The following is a 19,747-nucleotide window of genomic DNA, read 5'->3' as shown; positions in this document are numbered from 1 at the left end:
GATTCAGCTCCAGGTAAAAACGACATTTGTAATATTCCTCATGCCAAAATGTCCTGAAATAGTTCAAACAAGACACCCTACAGAACAGTCTGATTACAACCCCCAGATCTGAATCCATTTTAATTAAAAGGGGCGGAGGGAGGATGTGGAATATTCCTTCCTCTGGTGGAGTTTCCTGTTCTGTGCAGTGTTAAAGGATATTGCTTAAGGATGGGGGTTGTTCCTTCTCTTTCCCCTCCCTTTCTCCTGGTCTCTTGCTTTAACTCTGGATGATTTTAGCTGGACACCAAAGACATGCCTCATATCACATTCTATCCTGGCCCAGCACAGCCTGGAATTCCAGGCTGAACAAAATCCTAAGGAAGAGCAGAAGACCTCTCACGGCACCTCAAACGCTGCACTCAGACCTCGGCAACCTCATTTCATTCCAATGGAAAGAACATCTGCTATAAAATGGAAAAGCATAAGATGTTATTTATCGACAGCCAAGTAATTCATATCAAACCATGGATTCCTGGGGCAAACTGGGGTTTAAACCCCCACACCGAGCAGCTGAATCAGCTGCATTTTGCAGATGGTTGGCACAAAGGCAGTGAAAAAGAAACTTCCCATGGTGGTCTTTAATGCCCCTGAATAATTTAGAAGGAAAAAAAAAAAGAGTGTTTTGGTCAGGAAGGAGACAATTCCCTGAATTCCCTCTTTTCTCCTCATTTTTCTCCTCATCCTCCTGGATTCAACAGTTTGGATCTGTAGGCAATAAAATCTCTTTGGAAAATAAGGCATCAAGGGTTTTTCCTTTCGCTTTTCTGACTGACTTCCGAGGCAATACCTACAGATCCCTTGGGGATTTCTTCCTTTGGAAAACACCCAGGAGAACGCATGTGAATACTGTCCAAAACAACAATTGTTCATTAAAATTCCAAATGAACTCTGTGAGGGCAATAAATCCCAGCTACCAAACCGGGTGCCAAGGATTGAACACCACCAAAGGTATTTTAAGGGAAGTTGTTGGGATTCATTGGGGAAGAGCCGTGTCCCCCCCTTGGAAAGCCAGACATGATCTCAAGGAAAGCTCAGCCTAACTACAGCCTGAAATTGCTCAAATCACAGTTCTGCTCTACAAAACCTCCCCAGCTAATTGCAAAGTGCTCATTAGATCCCAGCAGCCCCAAAGGGGCTCAGCTGAGCACATCGACACCAAAGAGCCCCTTTGCCTCCAGCCTCCAGGCAGGACCAGCACGGAGGAAGGTCCCCATGGCAACGGCGATGCTCACGTTCAAAGGATTCGGTTGCAGCTTTCTCCTCTTCAATTTTTTAAGGAATGTGAGGAACAGATCAATATATTGATGATGTCAGACACATTTACTTGTCCAGTTCACTGTGCTCACCACTTACTGTGCATTTGTTCAAGTCCTGGGGGTTTCAGACAACTTTGTCAGCATTTTGCCCTCAGTTCTTCTTTCCAATGGCCCAAATCCTCTGGGAAAAAATCCCTTGTGAGCTTGGGTTTCCAGCTTGGCAGCTGCTAAGAGGCAGAGATCTACCCTGAGAGAACTCGTGTTCCTTCTCCAAGGGCTGCTGAGGGGCATTTCATGGAATCCCAGAATGGTTTGGAATGGAAGGGACCTCAAAGCCCATCCAGTGCCACCCCCCTACCATGGGCAGGGACACCTTCCACTGTCCCAGGCTGCTCCAAGCCCCAATGTCCAGCCTGGCCTTGGGCACTGCCAGGGATCCAGGGGCAGTGATAGCCACAGGGCAGATCAGAAAAGGTAAGTCAAGCCCAATTCAAAGTCCTACCCTTGGGAGAACCTCCTTGTAAGAGAAAAAACACGATGTGCTGAGATCTACCACTGCCAGAGAGAGCTTTCATAGAAAAGCACCACTTCAAAAGTCCCAAAAGGGAATTCAAAGAGCAGCTGAAAGAGCTGAGGAGGAGAATGAAATCTCAGCAGTGGCACATGGGGATCTGGACACAGCAAACACACCCAGTGTGGACCTAGGAGAGGCCAGCAGGAATTTGGAGCAGCTGAGCAGAAGCACAAGCCAGGACATTAAAAGCAAGAGTACCCTTCAAATACGAAGTCGTTTCAAACAAATCAAGAAAGAGGAAAGAAAAAAGAACCAAATCTGGTCCAGTTGAAAGGAAAAACACCATAAAACAGAAAAAAAAAGCAAATAACAACTTCAAAAGGCTTCAAACCAAATAATAAACCCTTCCTGACCACAGCAGCAGCACGAACCTGACCATGGGCTGTAGAGACCCTACAGAGACCCTCTGGAAAGAGCCCACCGAGGAGAACAAAGCCATGTGAGAGAAGCTCAGTGTCCTTTTTGCCCCTGGGCTCAACATGGAAGGCCTTGGGGAGACCCTCCCAGCACATCTTCCTTCCCAGGGAAGCTCCAGGGGAACCCCACTGAAGTGTCATGAGGGGACCCACATCGACGGAGGGACCAGATGGGCCTCCCCCAGCACTTCTGTGTGACCTCGAGGATGGAAGTGGCTTTTTGATGGGATCCAGAGCCCTGTAGTCCCCTAAACCCAACATCTGTCCTAACAGAAGCACTTGACACATGGATAAATCTGAGTTCTTTGGGGAAGAGCCAAGGCGCTTCCCGAGCCCACTGGAGCTCTTTGAAGGAGACCCCAGGCATGTGGGGAGGAGAGAGCTGCTGGATGCAGTTGGCTTGGATTTCCTAAAGCCATCTGACAAGGTTTGAAAGGCTCTTACAGAAGTGATATAAGAAGGAAGGTCTGTGCATTGATTAAAACAAAATAAGTGCAAAATAGGAAATGCAGCGGTCGTTTTCCTAATGGAGGGAGGTCAGCAGCGCTCAGATCCTTCCTGCTCAACATCTTTAGGGATGAACTGGAAAAACAGGGAGAAGAAGTAAAATGACAGCATTGGTCAAGGATATGAAATCACCAAAACCAGCAAACAGAAGCCCAAGGTGAAAAACTGCACAAGGAATTAAAGACACGAAGGGACAAGGTAATGCCTGCACTGGAAGTCCTGTAGAAATGCCGTGAGGGGGAAAAAAATCCTGCCTAAGCAGGTGGTGGTGGTCATTCATCCATCTGTACTGCTCTCACCTCAAAAGCTAAGGAGTAAGGTTGGGAAAGGGACGGGGAAGTGATGGATCTGGATGGGATTCTGTGCTAGGGGAAGAGACAACTGGCAGGAGCTGATCAAAGTTGAAAAGGTCAGGGTGTGCCACGGGAAGCAGCTGTGCAGATTCAGGAGGAGAAACCACCAAGGAATGCTCAAATCTATTGACAGCAGGAAGTGCCCGAGTCCCAAATCGCTGGAGACTGGAGGCTCCCAATCAATAAATCAATAAATCAATAAATCAATAATCACCTCTTTGCTCTTCTCCCCCTTCCAGCCACCTGCTGGAGGCCACGGGCAGAGACAGGACCCAGCTGGATGCACTGAGGCACTTCCAACAGATCTGCACAGAACTGGGATAGACTGGGAAACTCAAGGCCCCTCCTTGCAGTGTCTGAAAGCATCAGAGCCCAGAGCTGTGCTTCCCAGGCTGCCCTGGAAGCTGTTCATGTCTGACATGGTGAGACAGGAGCTGTTCGATCTCACAGCTTGTCCTGACCAGATAAAAGGAAGTTCTTATCAGGCATTTATTTATTTAACACATGGCAGCCAGGGAAAAGCAGAGTTCTCGCTGCTGCGCCGAAATCCACCGCCGGAGAAACTCCCCAGTGCTCTGCCAACACTGGAATATTGTCCTGTGATAATCAGGAAGGGATTAGGAAAACAAGGAGCCAAACAAAGCACCTGAACTCCCAGGGTTTTTTACCTCAGTGAACTCCTTGCCTGGGAAAGGGATGCAAGCTGGCTCATTTGGGGAATCCAGGCAGCAAACCCTGCACATCCCAGCGGTTCAACGGCATTCCTGCTTTTCTGATGGAGCACAGTATTTCCTAAAACACCTCCCACGCATGCAGCTTGTTCTGGAGAAGAGCTCTTGCCATCCCAGGAGCTGAACTTGCACAGATGAGTGCTCCCCCAAAACCCCTCCAAGCCACGTTCCCAGCACTGGACTCTCACACACCATCCCCTTGGATCAGTGCCGAGCTCTGGAAAATTCCATGGGACAAAGGCAGGTCTGGGGTGGGGAACAAAGAGGGGCCCGAGGGCTCCAGCAGAGAACGCCAGGAGCAGCTCAGGGGACAGCGGATCAAAAGCAAGGAGCTTCCTGAGGGTTTCTTAGCATGCTTGGAAGGTTCCCATCCCTTATCCAGCACTTTTCCATGCTTCCACTGGAGGGCAGGAATATCCCACGTTTCCAGAGAGGATCCTTCAGCTCACTGCCATGCACCCTCAAGCAGCTCTAGGAAGGCCTGGCCTTTGGGGACATCCGCGTGCTCCTCCACGCTCTCATTTGCTTCCTGTCCTGCTTTTATGGAGCAGCGCCGTTTTTTCAAAGCATCGTCATTATTTTCATCAAACAACTGCAACGTTCCCAGTTTGTCCCAATGCCTCCCCTCCCAGTGCCCCTCAGCCTCCCTGCATGCCCTGCAGCTCTCCAGGGTGCCCTAATTCCCTGACATAACTTTTCTGTAGGTAGCGCAGATACACTGGAATTCCATACATCTGCACGGAGCAGCAGATTTACACCCTCACTGCTTCCTCGGGAGGCAACAAAACTTTTTAGAACATTTCTGGGTGGGAGTGTGGGTATGCTGGAGGGCAGGAAGCTCTGCCGAGGGATCAGCACAGGCTGGATCCATGGGCTGAGGTTCAGCAAGGCCAAGTGCCGCGTCCTGCCCTGGGCTCACCCCAAGCCCTGCAGCTCCAGGCTGCGGCAGAGGGGCTGGAAAGCGTTAGGAATGACTTTTGAAGGTTGGCTTTCGCCATATGTTGTATTAATTATGAGTTCTATTATCGGTTATATTAGGGACTATAATGTTGGGTATTATGATATTATCCGGTGGAAATATCAAAGGTCTAATATAGATGTTAAAGGTTTAATGCTGTCGGGGGGGCTTTGATGGTACAGGTTTGGTTTGGCGGCGGCTGGGTGGGTTCCTGTGGCAGCGCCCGTTCTGTGGGGAGCGAGCTGCTGCCGGCCGGGCTGCGGGAGCAGCGCCACGAGAGGAGCGAGGGCAGCGCTGAGCGCCGCAAACGCCGATCGCCTCAGCGGCAGAAAAGCGCGGGCTCGCAGGAGATTGACAGGGGGGCGTGGCCACGCAGGGCCCGGGGTTGCTGCGCCTCAGGCGCGAGGCGGGAAAAGGCCGATCCGCCGCGTCCGGAGCGAGCCTCTGGCAGCCCGCTGGGCTCGCAGCGCTGGCCTTCGGCTTTGCCAATGGGTTTTTTGCGTTCTCAGTAAATTTTAATAACTCATATCCATTGCGGATCTGGGCCGTTTATAACAAAAGGGCCCGTCGGGAAAGGCCCTGGGGGTGCTGTGCCAGCGGCTGGACAGGAGCCGAGGGATGCCCAGGGGGGCACGAGGCCAATGGCCGCTGGGCTGGGCCAGCCATGGGGTGGCCACAGGCCCAGGGCAGGGCCCGTCCCCTGTGCTGGCCCTGCTGAGGGACCTCAGGGCTGTGTCCAGTTCTGGGCCCTCCTGGCCAGAGAGCCCTGGAGGGGCTGGAGCGTGTCCAGGGCAGGGAATGGAGCTGGGAAGGGGCTGGAGCCCCAGGAGCGGCTGAGGGAGCTGGGAAAGGGGCTGAGCCTGGAGCAAAGGAGGCTCAGGGGGGACCTTGTGGCTCTGCACAAGTCCCTGACAGGAGGGGGCAGCCGGGGGGGTCAGGCTCTGCTGCCAGGGAACAGGGGCAGGACAAGGGGAAACGGCCTCAGGCTGGGCCAGGGGATGCTCAGCTTGGACAGCAGCAGGAATTTCTGCATGGAAAGGGTGCTCAGGCCTTGGCAGGGGCTGCCCAGGGAGCTTTGGAGTGCCCATGCCTGGAGGTGTCCAAGGAAGGGCTGGAGGTGGCACTCAGTGCTCTGGGCTGGGCACAAGGTGGGCATCGGGCACAGCCTGGACTCCATGGGCTAGGAGGGCTTTTCCAGCCTCAGTAACTCCGTGAGCCTGTGATGGTCTCACAGAGTTGACCTCGGGACCTCCAGCTTGTATCATTTGTATCTGTAAGTGAAAACTCATCAAGAGCAGAATAAAATCGATTTACTGTCTCCCATAAAGAGACATACTGAGGTTCCTGAAGGGGTCACACTAAAGGTTGATCTGCTTGACAGAGTTGGATGTGGTTTCCAAAAGTTCTCTCAGAATGTTCATCAGCAAAGGCTATTAAAGACACGAAGCTGCCAGGAAAAGTCTTCTCATGGAGAAAGAACTGATCTGCAGAGCAGAGGGACACCACCTGTGACCCTGAGGGTACTCTGCTGGAGTTGGTGCTGCTTGATGGAGTCAAAATTCAGACAGGTAAAGGTACCTAGGAGGTTTTCTGTGCACATCCAGACACTCAGAGCAGCAGAAAAGAAATGGAGTGAGCTAGAAAGCTGCAGAAGGACCTTGGGAAGGGCGTGGCAGAAGCACCTCAGCACTTTTCCAATAAAGATGAAATGAAAATGAGATAGAAAAAAAACCCCAAACTTCCAATGCCAAAACCAGGCTCTGGGATGACGATTCCCCCTAAGACAGCCCTAGGGAAGCATCAGCTCCATGCTGATGGGCAAGAAGAAGGATGGAATGTCAGGGATCACCAGGGAAGGAGCAGGAAAACAGCCTGGCTTTATATAAACTACAGCACCACAGGAGTCATGGCTGAGCATACTGGGACTCCCCAGCCTGAAAACTGCCCACAGTTCAGCATTTTCAGGATATATTTAGTAAAGGGAGATATTATTTCACTAAAATCCAGGGGTTTTTGGACTATCTGAATGTTTACTATCCGGGATAATGCTGAACACTCCCTGCTCTAGCAACTCTTGTCCACATTTCAGTACCTGACTTTTACAGCCTAATTCTGTGCTGTAATGACCCAATGTTAGCTCCTTACAGGGGAAATCATTCTGCAGGTGAAGCTCTTCCCACTCGGGCTCCTTCTCTGCCAGCTGTTCCCTGAAGATGGGGGAGAGCAGGAGGGTGTCAGACCTGTTTTTTTTATGAATTCTGGTTAATTCACTTCGTCTCTTCTGATCCATTTCCTGATGTGGAAAATGAAGATCCACTGGAGATTTACCCTCGGGCAGATCACCTGGGGCATGTCTGGGATCAGGTCAAAGGCCCATTTTTCTCCTCAGGAGAACAGGAAGCACATGGAGAAGCAGAGCAAGCATGTGGTGATATTCCCTGGAATACTCTGGCAGCCTCTGGAGCTCCTGGAAAGATGTTACAGAATGGAGCAGAATGCTGCACACCAAACCCACCCTCCTCATGCTTGTCCAACAGAAACCTTGGCCCTCCTAAGGGATGATCCCTTTGTGGGAGTGTTCCAGACAAAACCCAGATCACAGCAAGGATTTCAGCTGCTGGAGCGAGCCCAGAGGAGGCTCCAGGATGAGCAGAGGGATGGAGCAGCTGTGCTGGGAGGAAAGGCTGGGAGAGCTGGGATTGTTCAGCCTGGAGAGGAGAAGCTCTGGGGTGACCTCACTGGGGCCTTCCAGTGCCTGAAGGGGCTCCCCAAGAAAGATGGAGAGATTCTTTCCAAAGGCCTTCCCTTCTCCAGTATCACCTCCTGCTCAGTCTACACAAAACCCTTCCAAAAGCCCTTTTCTATTTTCAGAGGGGATCCTCTCTTCCTTCACGAGCAGCTTTTACTCCTCCCACCTTCAGCACCTTCAATAAACACCCAAACTCCACCTGCTGCTCACTGGGAGGAAGGAGAGACCCACAAACATTTCTTTTTTAATGCAATAAAACAATCCTTGACCAAGGGGTAAATAGTGATTGCTGGGGTTGAACTACACAGCCAAACATGTGGTTTCTGATAAAGATCATCTTCCTGCACTTCCCCTCCACTAATGGCTCTGCTGTCACTTGAAACTCCCAGCAGAGCCTTAATGCCTTCTTCCTTTCCTGGAATTAGCAGTGGAGCTTTCAAATGAGCTTCCCTTTGCCTGAAAACGAATCAGGGGAGGCCTGAGCTCAGCTCTGTGCCGAACAAATGTAATTCTGGGAGATTTTCCTGTCAGGCACCTCAGCCTGATTAACGCCAGGCAAGGCAGGAGGGCAGAGCTCCTTTGTAAGCCATACTTGGGATTAGGACTGTCTGCATCCCTCAGGAATACATCAGAATTGCCTTTTTAAGTAGCTGCCAGTGTTTTAGCTTATTAAGGCACAAAATATGTGGTTCACTGTTTATTTTTTAGCAGGGTGGGTTTTGAGGCTTTCTGTGTGAGGCCTTTTGACAACAGTCATGGTATTTCCAAAGCTGCCAGGGCTCCAAACCCCTCCCCTGGATTCAGGGATGGAAGGATGAGCCAATTTCGGCCCAAGGGCTGTGAAAAAAAAGCCTTTTTTCCTGGAGCCTCCAACATCAGAGGCTCTGCTGGTGTTGAGCAAGTGACTCTGTTGAAATCCCAGAATCATGGAATGGTTTGGAAGAGACTTTAAAGCCCACCCAGTGTCACCCCCTGCCATGGGCAGGGACACCTTCCACTGTCCCAGGCTGCTCCAAGCCCCAATGTCCAGCCTGGCCTTGGACACTGCCAGGGATCCAGGGGCAGCCACAGCTTCTCTGCACCAACTGTTTCAAAAGCCTTTTTGTTGCTTATATCCTCATCAAGTTCCTCAAATCTGCTGGATTATAAACGCAGACCTGCTGGAAGATGTAAAATTCATCTTCACCTTGCTGACACTCTGTATTCAGAGCACTGAGCCCACATCCCTCCAAGTCAGGTGGAAATGCAAACACAGAATCATTTAGGTTGGAAAAGACTTGTCAGATCATCGAGCCCAAGCCTCAGTCCAGCACCTCGTCCAGAATTCAGATCGTGCTGCGGCAGGGAATGTCCTTAAGGGCATTTGCCCAACTATTCTGCGCTCGTTATTTCAGCTCATCTGCATTAACCACTGAGAGACACAGCAGATCCTGAAGGATGGGTGACCTGGAGTGTGTTTCTCGTGTACAGAATTGTACATGAGCCACGTTTCCACCTCATCAGCTGTAATTAATTGCACCGAAAAGACAGGGCGTTGATAAAATTTCTAGTCTGCGCTAAAATAGCCATAAAGCCAAGCACCACAACCTGTTATCTCCTCCCCAAACCCAACTTTTCAGCATCACACCTGGATTTTCCAAGCAGAAAAGCATAACTGAGATGTTTCAGCAAGCAGAGATTCAATGATTATCAACTCTCCTGCCTTAATTGTTCCCTTCTCAGTTTATTTGGCTCTAAGCTGAGTGTTTGTGCCTGGCAATTCAGGGGAAAAATGGAGCTGTGTTTTCCAAGAGTTCTCCTCACCTCTTTATTCTCCACTGCTATAACAGCCCAGGTTCCCATAGAAACTGAGCGTAAAGAGCAGAAGTGTAAAATCCAAATGAACAGGTCCAAGCTGGAAATGTTGTGTTTTATTAGACAAATAAATATCACTAACGGGCGCTGCGCTTTTCTAATGGCAGAGCCAGATAAGGCTGCACCTTATCAAAGAGAGAGATAGCACACAGATGATAACCCGCAGAGTCACTGGGAAGGGGTCGATCCCGCTTCTTGAAACTGAGATGCTTTCTGGATTTTCCCGTTTTGGAGGCAGCAAAACCCCAGCTCCTCATTCACAATCTGATCCTGACTTCCTCAATCACCCCAAGAGGCTGATCCCACTTGCTGAAGTTGAGCTGTTCCCTGGATTATTTCGTTTTGGAGGCAGCAAAACCCCAGCAAAACCCTGACTCCCCCAAATTGCCCCAGGTCCCTCTGGATTCTCAGCCCTCAACACTGGAGCTGTGCGCTAATTTAGGCCCTTCTCAGGTGGACTTCATCATTTTAAATGAATATTGGCACAAGTGTGGAAGTTCTGTAAAAAGCACTGTAAAAATGGGTTTCTGGGGAAAGAGCAGGCAGGATGCTTTTGGAAGTATCTGGAAAGTGGTCCTGGATAATTTTATTTTTAATCGTGAAAGGGGGTTTTTAAAGATGAAAAGATGAAGAACTTCAGGAAAATTATCAATTTAATTGAAAATGATCACTTTGGGATTATCAATTCTATTCCAACATGACGATTCTTCCCAACAAGAACACTGGAAATGGGACAGAGATACTACTGGGACTACAAACTATGCCAAGCTCTGGAGAGTTTTTAGAAGGCCATAATAAAATATGATTGAATCTTTTTTTTTCCTAGAAACACTTGCAATGGCCATTTACAAAGATCCCAGGAGTGTTTATCCTTGGGCACCCCTGTTGTGCCTTCTCCAAAGGGGTGACACAGATCAGCCTCTCCTGAGCCTCTGCAGCAGAAGGAATGACACCCTCTACTAGAAATGTTCATTTTCTAAGCAATTCCATCCACTGCAACTTGGGGAAAATTAGGAAAACTTTCAAAAAGCTGAGGTGTGTGTGATTATTTTCATTTCCAAGCCAGGCTGCGCCATCCAACACTCAGTGACTTAGAAGGGGAATTCACTGGAGCAGCTCCTGTGGAGTTTCTGAGCAATGAAGCCCTGGCACCTCCCAAGCTCAGTTTTCTCATGCTCAGCTCCTCTGTTTAATGGCCCAGGAGATGCTGCAGGTCAAAAAAAGATTCAAATTTCTTTCCCCCCAGCCATGTTTAAAACAATATTGCAAAATGCTTGAAGCCATGCAAAGAGATTCACTATGAAAGGACACTTCAGTCGAGAGCCTCCCACCTCCTACCATCACCAAGCCAGCAGGAAAGGGAAGGTCAGCACTGCTTGTTTCCAGCTTTTGCACCTCCCCTTTCTCTGTGAGAAGTCTGAGTGGTTCTTGCCTTTCCAAGGAGCTGTCCTGGATAATGAGGCACTGATAAAAACCTGCCTGCTTGAGAAACAACGGAGAGGTTGGAACACAAGCAGAAACAGGAGGAAATATTCTTCGTTTTGCTGCTGCATTTCCCAAGCCCACTAAAAGAAAGTTTAAATGAGCAGAGTTTTAGCTGGCTGGAAGAAAAGCAGTTGATGATATTTAATTTTCAGGGGACTTTGGGACGTGCTGAGTGTGGTCTGTGACTGGTGCAAGGCTCACTCCTGCAGGACTTTACCCTTTGCAGAGGCTGCAGCCATAAAATATGAGAGTAAATCCTTTTTGCTTTAAATGTCAGCTTCAATACTTAGCAAGGGCACGCGTGAGCTGCAGGGAGCAGAAAGCTTGGAGCAGCATTTTCTCCTAGATCTGCTGTTTTTCCAGGCAGGAGGTCACATCCTCACTAAGCACTCGCTCAGCTCTTAAATATTTTCATGTCTGAATCTGACCCAGATGCAAAATGTGACAACTCAGCTCCCGCATCGCTATTAAGCAGCTGATTTGGGATTGTGGGGTTGGTAAAACGGCCTTCAAAGCTGAACTCCAGGCCCTCATTCCCTGAGTGTAGGAAATGGCTGGGAAGCTGGAAGTGGGGGAATTTAAGGGCATGGCTGATGTTTCAAAGCAGCCGAGGGGTGCCTTTTTAATTGGTGCCAAGCCAGCATCTGCAGGGCCTCCCTGGCAATTTCCCTGCATGTTCCAAGAGTCCCTGCCCTGGCCTGGCCTGCTGCCAGCCACTCTCCCATCTTGGGCTCCTCCAAGAGTTCCAAGCCGTAGGAATTCCATGCTGCCCTCCAGGATGGATGAGATCACTCCCACACAGGAGCAGCCTCCAAAGGGACGAGGGAATAAGGATCCCTGTGTGAGGAATGCACCTTGCTGAGGATGGAGATGCACCCAGGTCTGAGATTGAATCCGAGATTAAGATCAGCACCAGGACCTGCAGCTCGGAAGGGGTTGGGGAGTATGGCACAGTGGTTTGACTCAGATCATCAGCAGCTGAGCAAATTCCAATTGCACACTTCGGAGCTCATGGTATCGCTCCGAGCCCACGCTTTGGGATCAATAAATGATGTTATTTGAGGTTTTCTGCAGAGCAATTGTACAGGAAAATGACAGGAAACCAAGAGATAGCAAAGTCAGGGCTCAAACGCGTCTCCCTGCACTGCTTTGCTGAGCAGACAAAGCCAGAAACACCTCACTGCCATCACTGAAATGAATTTTAAATACAGCCACGAATGAGGGGCTTTTAACTCGCATCAGAAATTTAATAACAATAGCCCCATTAAAAACCTCCAGGTAGTTTTACATTAATGTCCAACATAATGGGACAGATCAGGCTTTGATCTCCTCTTTCAAGGTTTACAGGCACTGAGCTTATCTCACATATTCCCACTGTCATCTTATCTGCACCTCTGATGTTTTATCTTGTTATACCTCCGCAGAAGCCATGGGATCAGCTACATCACGGGAACAGTTTTTCCTTTTTTATTTTTTTTAAATTTTCTTTTTTCAGATGATTTAAAGATTTAGAGCTCAGCACTTCTCAAATCATTTCATGGAGCGTTCAGTGAGGCACTGAGAAAATGGAGCAAATGCAAGCGAGGACAAATCAACGTAAGTGGAGCAGAGCACAGCCAGGAAAACCCAAGTGCCCTGCCCAGTGTGGGGTTTGGGATGCCCTAAGGTGGGTGTGCCCCATCCCTGGAAGGCTCCAAGGCCAGGCTGAATGCACTTGGAGAAACCTGGGATTAGTGGAGGGTGCCCCTGCCCATGGATCTTGATGGGCTTTAAGGTCCCTTGCAACCTGAACTATTCTGGGATTCTAAGTGCTGCAAACAAGCAAATGGAAAAAATAATTTAAAAACAATTAAAATATTAATATCCCATGGTGGCAGTTTCTCAGGATCCATAAACAGTGTCGGAAGCACCCAGGTTCTTTTTCTAAACAAACCTCCATTACTGAATGTTATGGTGTAAGTTACTGTGATGGGAGGCTGGCACCTTCCTGGTGATCCCAAAGACGGGAGCATCACATCCTGTGGGTCCCACAGCTGGGAGCAGGGAGAGCAGAGACCCAACCTAGAATCCTTTCCCAGAATGGTTTGGAATGGGAGGGATATGAAGGATCATCCAGTGCCACCCCTGCCATGGGCAGGGACACCTCCCACTGTCCCAGGCTGCTCCAAGCCCCAATGTCCAGCCTGGCCTTGGACACTGCCAGGGATCCAGGGGCAGCCCCAGCTGCTCTGGGCACCCTGTGCCAGGGCCTGCCCACCCTCCCAGGGAACAATTCCTTCCCAATATCCCATCCATCCCTGCCCTCTGGCACTGGGAAGCCATTCCCTGTGTCCTGACCCTCCACGCCTTGTCCCAAGTTCCTCTCCAGCTTTCCTGGAGCCCCTTTAGGCATCGAAAGGGCTCCCCAGGTAAGGATGAGACGAGGGTAGAAATCCTGGGTGGAATGGGAACTACATTTAGACTGGAAGCTGTGTATGGAAAGCAATTAGAGCCCTCAGGAAAAGGGATTAAGTGTTTTTTACAGGGAAGAAGACAAAGGATTTGTTTGGGTGGCTCAGCTGCGGGTGGGATGGAGGCGTAGGCAGCAGCTTTGGAGTTAAGGCTGCATTGGGTTTCTCACTTACAGTGGGATTAAATTCTTCCATTTCACAGTTGGGTGATTGAATTCCATTTCCAATCTGACACGGTTTCTGTCCTGGGGTCAGCTGAATTCACTGGGCAGTTTTTGGGTACCACACTCACTAATGTTTGTGGGGAGAAAATGAATATTCACTCTGAAACGGGAACCTCCACCCTCTGCTCCTTCCCCTCTCCCTGCAGTTTAAACAACCAGCATTTCCAAACTTTGGAGCTACTCCCATCAAATCCTGGCCTGGGAAGTTTTTTGGGTGAATGGGAAGAAGCTTCTTTATCTGGCAACACCTTTGCCAGCCCTGCCGAGACGATTTGCCAGCAGGGAAACAATGCTGTCCCACCTCCTGCCCTGGTGCTTCCCGAATCTTTTCCTCCCAAACCTTCCCTGGGTGCCAGCACCACCCGCATACCAGCCTTTCATCTCTCACTGCTCTGCATCTCCTTCTCTCCTTTCCCTTACGAATTCTTGGATATAAAAGCAGGGTCTGAGCTGCTGACGTACAACTGAGGAGAACTGGACTAGCAGGGAACTGCAGAGTTGGGAAAGCCACAAATGATCCCACACCTATTTCCAGCAGTTCCAAGATCAGTGGCTTTCTGTGGCAGCAGAATCACTGAGTTTTATTTATATTACATTTTGTTCAAGTGCCTCCCTGTTATTTAAGTCAGCAGATGACAGCGGGACAGAAATAGCCCAACTTCCAGTGGTGCAATCCTTGCAAAGCTGTTCAGACGAGTCCTCAGGACAGCTCCAAAATGTGCTGGACAACAAATGTACACTGCCAGGGATGCACAGAAATGTTTTAATGCTGCCTTTGCCTCAACGCCTCCCCCCGCCCCCAAGCTGGCCAAGGTTTTTGTTTAAAGCACTGAGCCAGAGCTGCATGGAGCTGCAAGCACTGGGATTAGCAGAGTATTCCCAGCAGCTCCTGAGAGAAGGATTCACATCCATGCCAAAGGAGTTGGTGAAATTTCCAAGGCCCAGACCATCAAGTGCTCCCACCACGTGCAGCTGGAATGGCCACGTGCATGGATGCATCCACACTGCATTTGTGCTCCCTCTGGAATTTGTTATCCATAGGATGATTTCTGCTGCATTTTTCCTTCCTCAGGACAGCCCTAATTCCCTAAAACAAAGAGGACAGCCCCGATTCCATAACCAAATGCCGCCAGCTGTTGGAACAGCAGCCTGCTTCCAAGGCGCTGACTGTTCTCCACCGAGGCTTGCATGTGACATCTGCCCAAGCCCATTATCCCATCCAAAGGTCAGCTGAGCAAGGGGAGAGCACAGAGATTACTCCCTAACTAAGCCAGCCTTGGTTTCAAAGGTAATTTAGTGTGTCCCTGCTGGGTGACAGAGCATTCCCAGTGCTCTTTCTCCAGAGGAAAGCAGCCACTGAGTCTGCCTGGTGTGGTCTCTGTGTGAATAATTCAACTCCCCCCTCAAACAACAAAGTCACATTTTGCCTTCACCTCGGGACATCACCCTGCTGGGCTCTCACATTTTCAAATGACTTCTGAGATGGTTTTCTAATCCCACCCCTGTTTATTACGGCAATCAGGAAAATCTGACAGAGCTGGATGCAAACTACCAGTGGCTTCAGGATGAAATGACAAATTATTTAAGGCTGGACGCCGGGAAAAGCAAAACTCTCCAGCAGAAAAAGAAAAAGCTCTTCCATATTAGAGGCCAAATTATGGCACGTAAAATCTCAGTTTTTCTGAACAGCAAATGTCCCAGCTCACACGAACTGAACAGGTATAAACGATCAGCTATTGCTTCCTCACAGCCCTCACCAGGGAGGAGAAGGGGTTTAATTATTTACAGAGCTTAAAAGAAATGACTGCAACCTCTGCTTTTTATAGCCCTGAGGAGCTTTTTGCCAGCTTTTTGCACGTGCCACGGGATTTCTCCCCAGTCTGGCACCATGGACAGCCAAGGCAAAAGCTGCTTCCCAGATGGTTTCTGGTTTAGGGAACAAGGGACGCAGAGGGGGATGGAGCCCCTCAGCACAGCTCCCTGATGCTGCAAAGCCAGGAAATGCTGTTTCTTGCAGGAAAAATGATGTTCTGTGCCTTGGTGGATTATTTCAGCCAAAGTTTTCCAGCCCAGCACCAAGTCAGACCCTCACTAAATCATCCTCTTTAACTGGTGGCTCCCATTTTGGAATCTTAACTCTGCCCGTTTCCCTTCTGGCAGAGGTTCAAACCGTCCTTGGACTATCTCAGTTGTATTTCTGAACAAAATAAAACCATTCTTCCCTAATGCCCAGGGCTCTTTTAGCCCCACAGCCCCAGGGCTGGCTGGGTGTCCAAGCCAGCAGGTACCAGAGCCCTGCAGAGGCAGCACCTGCAGGCAAAGCTTTCCCATCACACCAGAACAGGAGTTTCCATGAAGCTGCTTTCTGCTCCTTTTCACAGAGCTGGAGGGCCAATCCAGCCTTAATATGTTTATGGAGATGCTTCCCCATCCTCAATGGATCAAGACTGTGACCATCACTTCAACCCACAGGTATCAAAGTTGCAACAATCAAGTCTCATTTCTGATCCACGGGTGGTGAGATTTTTCCTCTGCTCTCTCTCCTCTTACCCCTTATTTCTTTTCCTTTCTTTTCCTTGGATATATTTTCTTAAGGGATAACTTTATACTTTTGTATTGTTTCATTTCTATTGGTGTATAAAATGGAAAAATATTAACAACCACCCTCTGCAGCAAAATTAAGTCAATGAACTCATGGGGTGCTTTGTCAGGAATAAATGGAGTGGGAGAGGGGGTGTAAAGTGAAAAAGGGACAACTCAGGGGCTAAAGAAGGGGACTAGAAAAGGGGACTAAAAAGGTTCGGATAGAATCTTTCAGGTTGGAAAAGAGCTCTCAGATCTTTGAGTCCAGCTGTTAATGAAGCTCTTCCTTACAACACAGCTCCAGAAAGATGAAGGGCTCTGGGGCAGGAGCTCCAAGGACAGGGATCATACGCTACACAAAAGTTCCTGTCCCCTGGAGTCCCGTGAAAAGCAGCCAGTTTTGGCTCTGAGTATCCAGACATTCCCTCAGGGCTGCAACACAGCTGGAATGGGAAAAAAAATCAAGGGAAAAGTCCAACCAGAACAACTCTTCCTGCAGAGAGCCTGGAACAACAGCCCGAAGGCACCAAAATCCAGGCTTCAGCTGGGGATTGATCCCAAGCCCTGCTGCCACAGGAGATCAGCACTGGGACCCAGCTGGGAATGTGATGGGAGCACTGGGACAGTGGTTCTGGGGGCTGTGCTCGGCCAGGCATGACCAGGCAGCTGCCAGCTGTGCCAGCTGGGTGGCCAGGGACACCGCTGCACCACAGCCATGCCATGGGAAGGTGGCACCACCTAGAGAGGAACCCCCCAGCCGTGGTAAGGGCTCAGTAATTGCACAGGATCAACGCCAGGAGTTCTCAGGTTGGGAAGAGCCCAGCAGGAGGGATTGGCATGCCTGGAGCAAAGGGGGTCACTGACCCTCACCCCACTTGGCACCACCAACTGCTGCAGGAACCACCCAGCCGTGTCCTCCTGGATTTATGGAAGCTGCCAGAATGGCTCCATCTGGAAGCAACCTACACTGAGATAATCCTGATTATTTGGGCATCTCCTTCATGCTAGCCTAAATGCCAACGTGGCTGGGCCTGGCACTGGGACACGGGTGCTGCTCCTCTGGACTCCCAGTTCCTCAGAGCATGAAGCAAATTTGCCTCTCTCCTTCCCCTTTTAGGAGGTAACTCTAACATCCATTAGTTAATTAATTCATTAACTCATTTGCATACATCCAAGGAGTAGAATATTATAACCCATTTTATGTCTGTGTAATCCTATAATTAAAATGATAGCCTGCAATTAAAATCATGGTCTCACAGATGACATGTCTGTGGTTGGTGATTTAAGAGAGGGAACACAAAGGACGGGCATTAAAGGGAACTGCCAACCCCAAGCTGGCAAAAAGCAGGAAGTGCCTCTAAGATAAGAATAAACTCAATAAATAGTTCAGCTCTTCCAGGCCTGGAAGACAGATGGATACATGGAAAGATATTCCAAGCCTGTAACTTCTGCCTAACATCGTCTCAGCCATGCCCTGAGCTCTGTGACTCCAGGGATGTGCCCCAGCATGGAAATGGGAAAAAAGCCCCAGTGCCATTAATTTTGTAGGCATTTACAGTCCTGGAGTGGTTTGGGTTGGAAGGGACCTCAAAGCCCATCTCGTTCCAAGCCCTTCCACCAGACCAGTCCTGCTCAAGCTGGCCTTGGTCATCCTGATCCATTTGATCCATGGGATCCATCCCGAGGCCTTTTCCCAGCTGGCACGTGAGCTGTGAAAAGGAGATGGGAGCCAAAAAAAGAGGAGCCAAACCTTTCCATGGGATTTGTGTAAAGCCTCACAAACCTGCCCATGTTTAATGCTCCCAGTTCTTCCCTATCACAAACCTGCTCTCAGAAAAAAGGAGCCCTTGAAGGACAATTAGCTGGGGCTAATTAACTGCTGCCTGGTAGGGATTCCAGGTTACACTTGCTGCCAAGGAGACTTTTCTCCCTGAGGAGTTTCACCTCGCGAGGTAACCCTGGAACACCAAAACTTTCTGGAAGGGCTCACAATTCCTCTGGGGTTGCTCTCCAAGGAACTTTGCCATTTTTCCCTCCTCCATCCATCTTTCTGCTAGATTTCAAGGAGCCCAGCAAACAGGAATACGGAATTTGGCTGCTAAATACTCCATTTTTCAATAGAGCATTCCTTTTTTGGATATTTTTCCAGGCAGACAACACTGATCCCTCCTGCTCTGTCTGAGGCAAAATGCAAAGGTGTGACTGTAATGTCACTGTCACCCCTGCTCTGCAGTGACAGGGCTCCAGCACCGGCCTCTGACTTTGAAGATAAAAAAATGGCTATCAAAATTGTTCCTTTTAGGGAACAACTCCTCCATCAGCAGGGCTTCGCCCTTGCATTGGGATGAAACACTTGGCATTAGAAGGAAAGGACTGGAGAAGATAAAAACTCAAAAATGTGAAGGTCAGAACCCAGCGGCTCCCAAAAGGAAGTTCCTTCCAAAGAGGTCCCAAATTGCAGTTTTCCCCCAGGTTGTACAGCAGATCTTAAAACTCCCCAAAGTATCCTCAAGATCTCCTCAGCCTGCATCCACAACATTCCTGGCAGAAGAAATACTCAAGAATAGAGCTTAAAATTCTAGGTGTGGGAAGGGCACACTCTTCTGGGTGCTGATGGGTTGTGGTGCCACCTTCAAAAACCTGTGACCACAACATCGTTTCTGACCCAACCCAAACTTCCCCAGTTTTATTCCCAATGTTTTTTTCCCTTCTGCTCCGATGGAAATCAATAGAACCCAAATAGGAACGCTCAAAATTTTACATAAAATAATAACAGAATGAGCCTGGGATACTTGGGACCATCTGTCTGAAGCATTCCATGCCCAGAATTCCTGGTTTTGGGGTGATAAAGGGACTTGGTAGTCTCCCACCCTCTTCATTAAGTCAACAACAATTTAAGGAATTTAACCTTTTTAATGGAACACCTTTTTAAGAAGGAAGCTTACATTTGATCTGCAGCAGGGAAATATTATTCCAAACTAAAATACAACCCTTTTAATACCTTAAAATTAATTAAATATAATATCTCAAATATCACTGCAAAATAAGAAAAGAGCAATCTGCGAGTATTTTGCAGGATTAACAAGTTTTGCTCATGAACTGGAGATTTTTGAGATGGATCTTAGTTCCTGAAACAAGCCAAGAGTTATTTTTAATCAATATCTAACTGGGGCTTCTCACTTTCCCCCCACGGAGGTGCCCAGTACCTTTAGCAGACACCATTCCAACCCCTCTGGTTTAATGAGAAGTTTCTATGTATAACTTAATTGGAATCTTCAATTTAGGCAGTCACTCGGAGCATTTGACTTTGAGAAAAGACCTCTCCCCTCCCTTAATGTGCTATTAAAAAAATCCCCATGAAAGTAAAATAATTGAGAGGGAGGAAAAGTAAAGAAGTTTTGTGGAGAGCAAATTTAATTTTCTTTTCAGCAACTTCTGCCTTTGAATCATGTTTGGTTGATACTGCCTTTGAATCATGTTTGGTTGATACTGAGTGTCTCCCAAAGCACAACAGGATCCTCTTGAAAAGCTTTAATCATTGGGATAGAATCAGAACTCAAAGATT

At 48.9% G+C, this 19,747-nt stretch overlaps 1 protein-coding gene across 4 annotated transcripts in view; it reads right to left on the bottom strand.

The window, feature by feature from the left end:
- PRKG1 (protein kinase cGMP-dependent 1) overlaps positions 1-19,747 on the bottom strand; it is a 370,739-nt gene that overhangs the window by 32,473 nt on the left and 318,519 nt on the right. The gene's annotated exons all lie outside the window — the stretch shown is intronic.

Source organism: Corvus moneduloides, chromosome 8 (assembly GCF_009650955.1).
Source record: "Corvus moneduloides isolate bCorMon1 chromosome 8, bCorMon1.pri, whole genome shotgun sequence".
In the NCBI taxonomy this organism is placed as follows: Eukaryota; Metazoa; Chordata; class Aves; order Passeriformes; family Corvidae; genus Corvus; species Corvus moneduloides.
The sequence above is the reverse complement of the archived record's forward strand: the minus strand, read 5'-3'. Positions and strand labels throughout refer to the sequence as shown.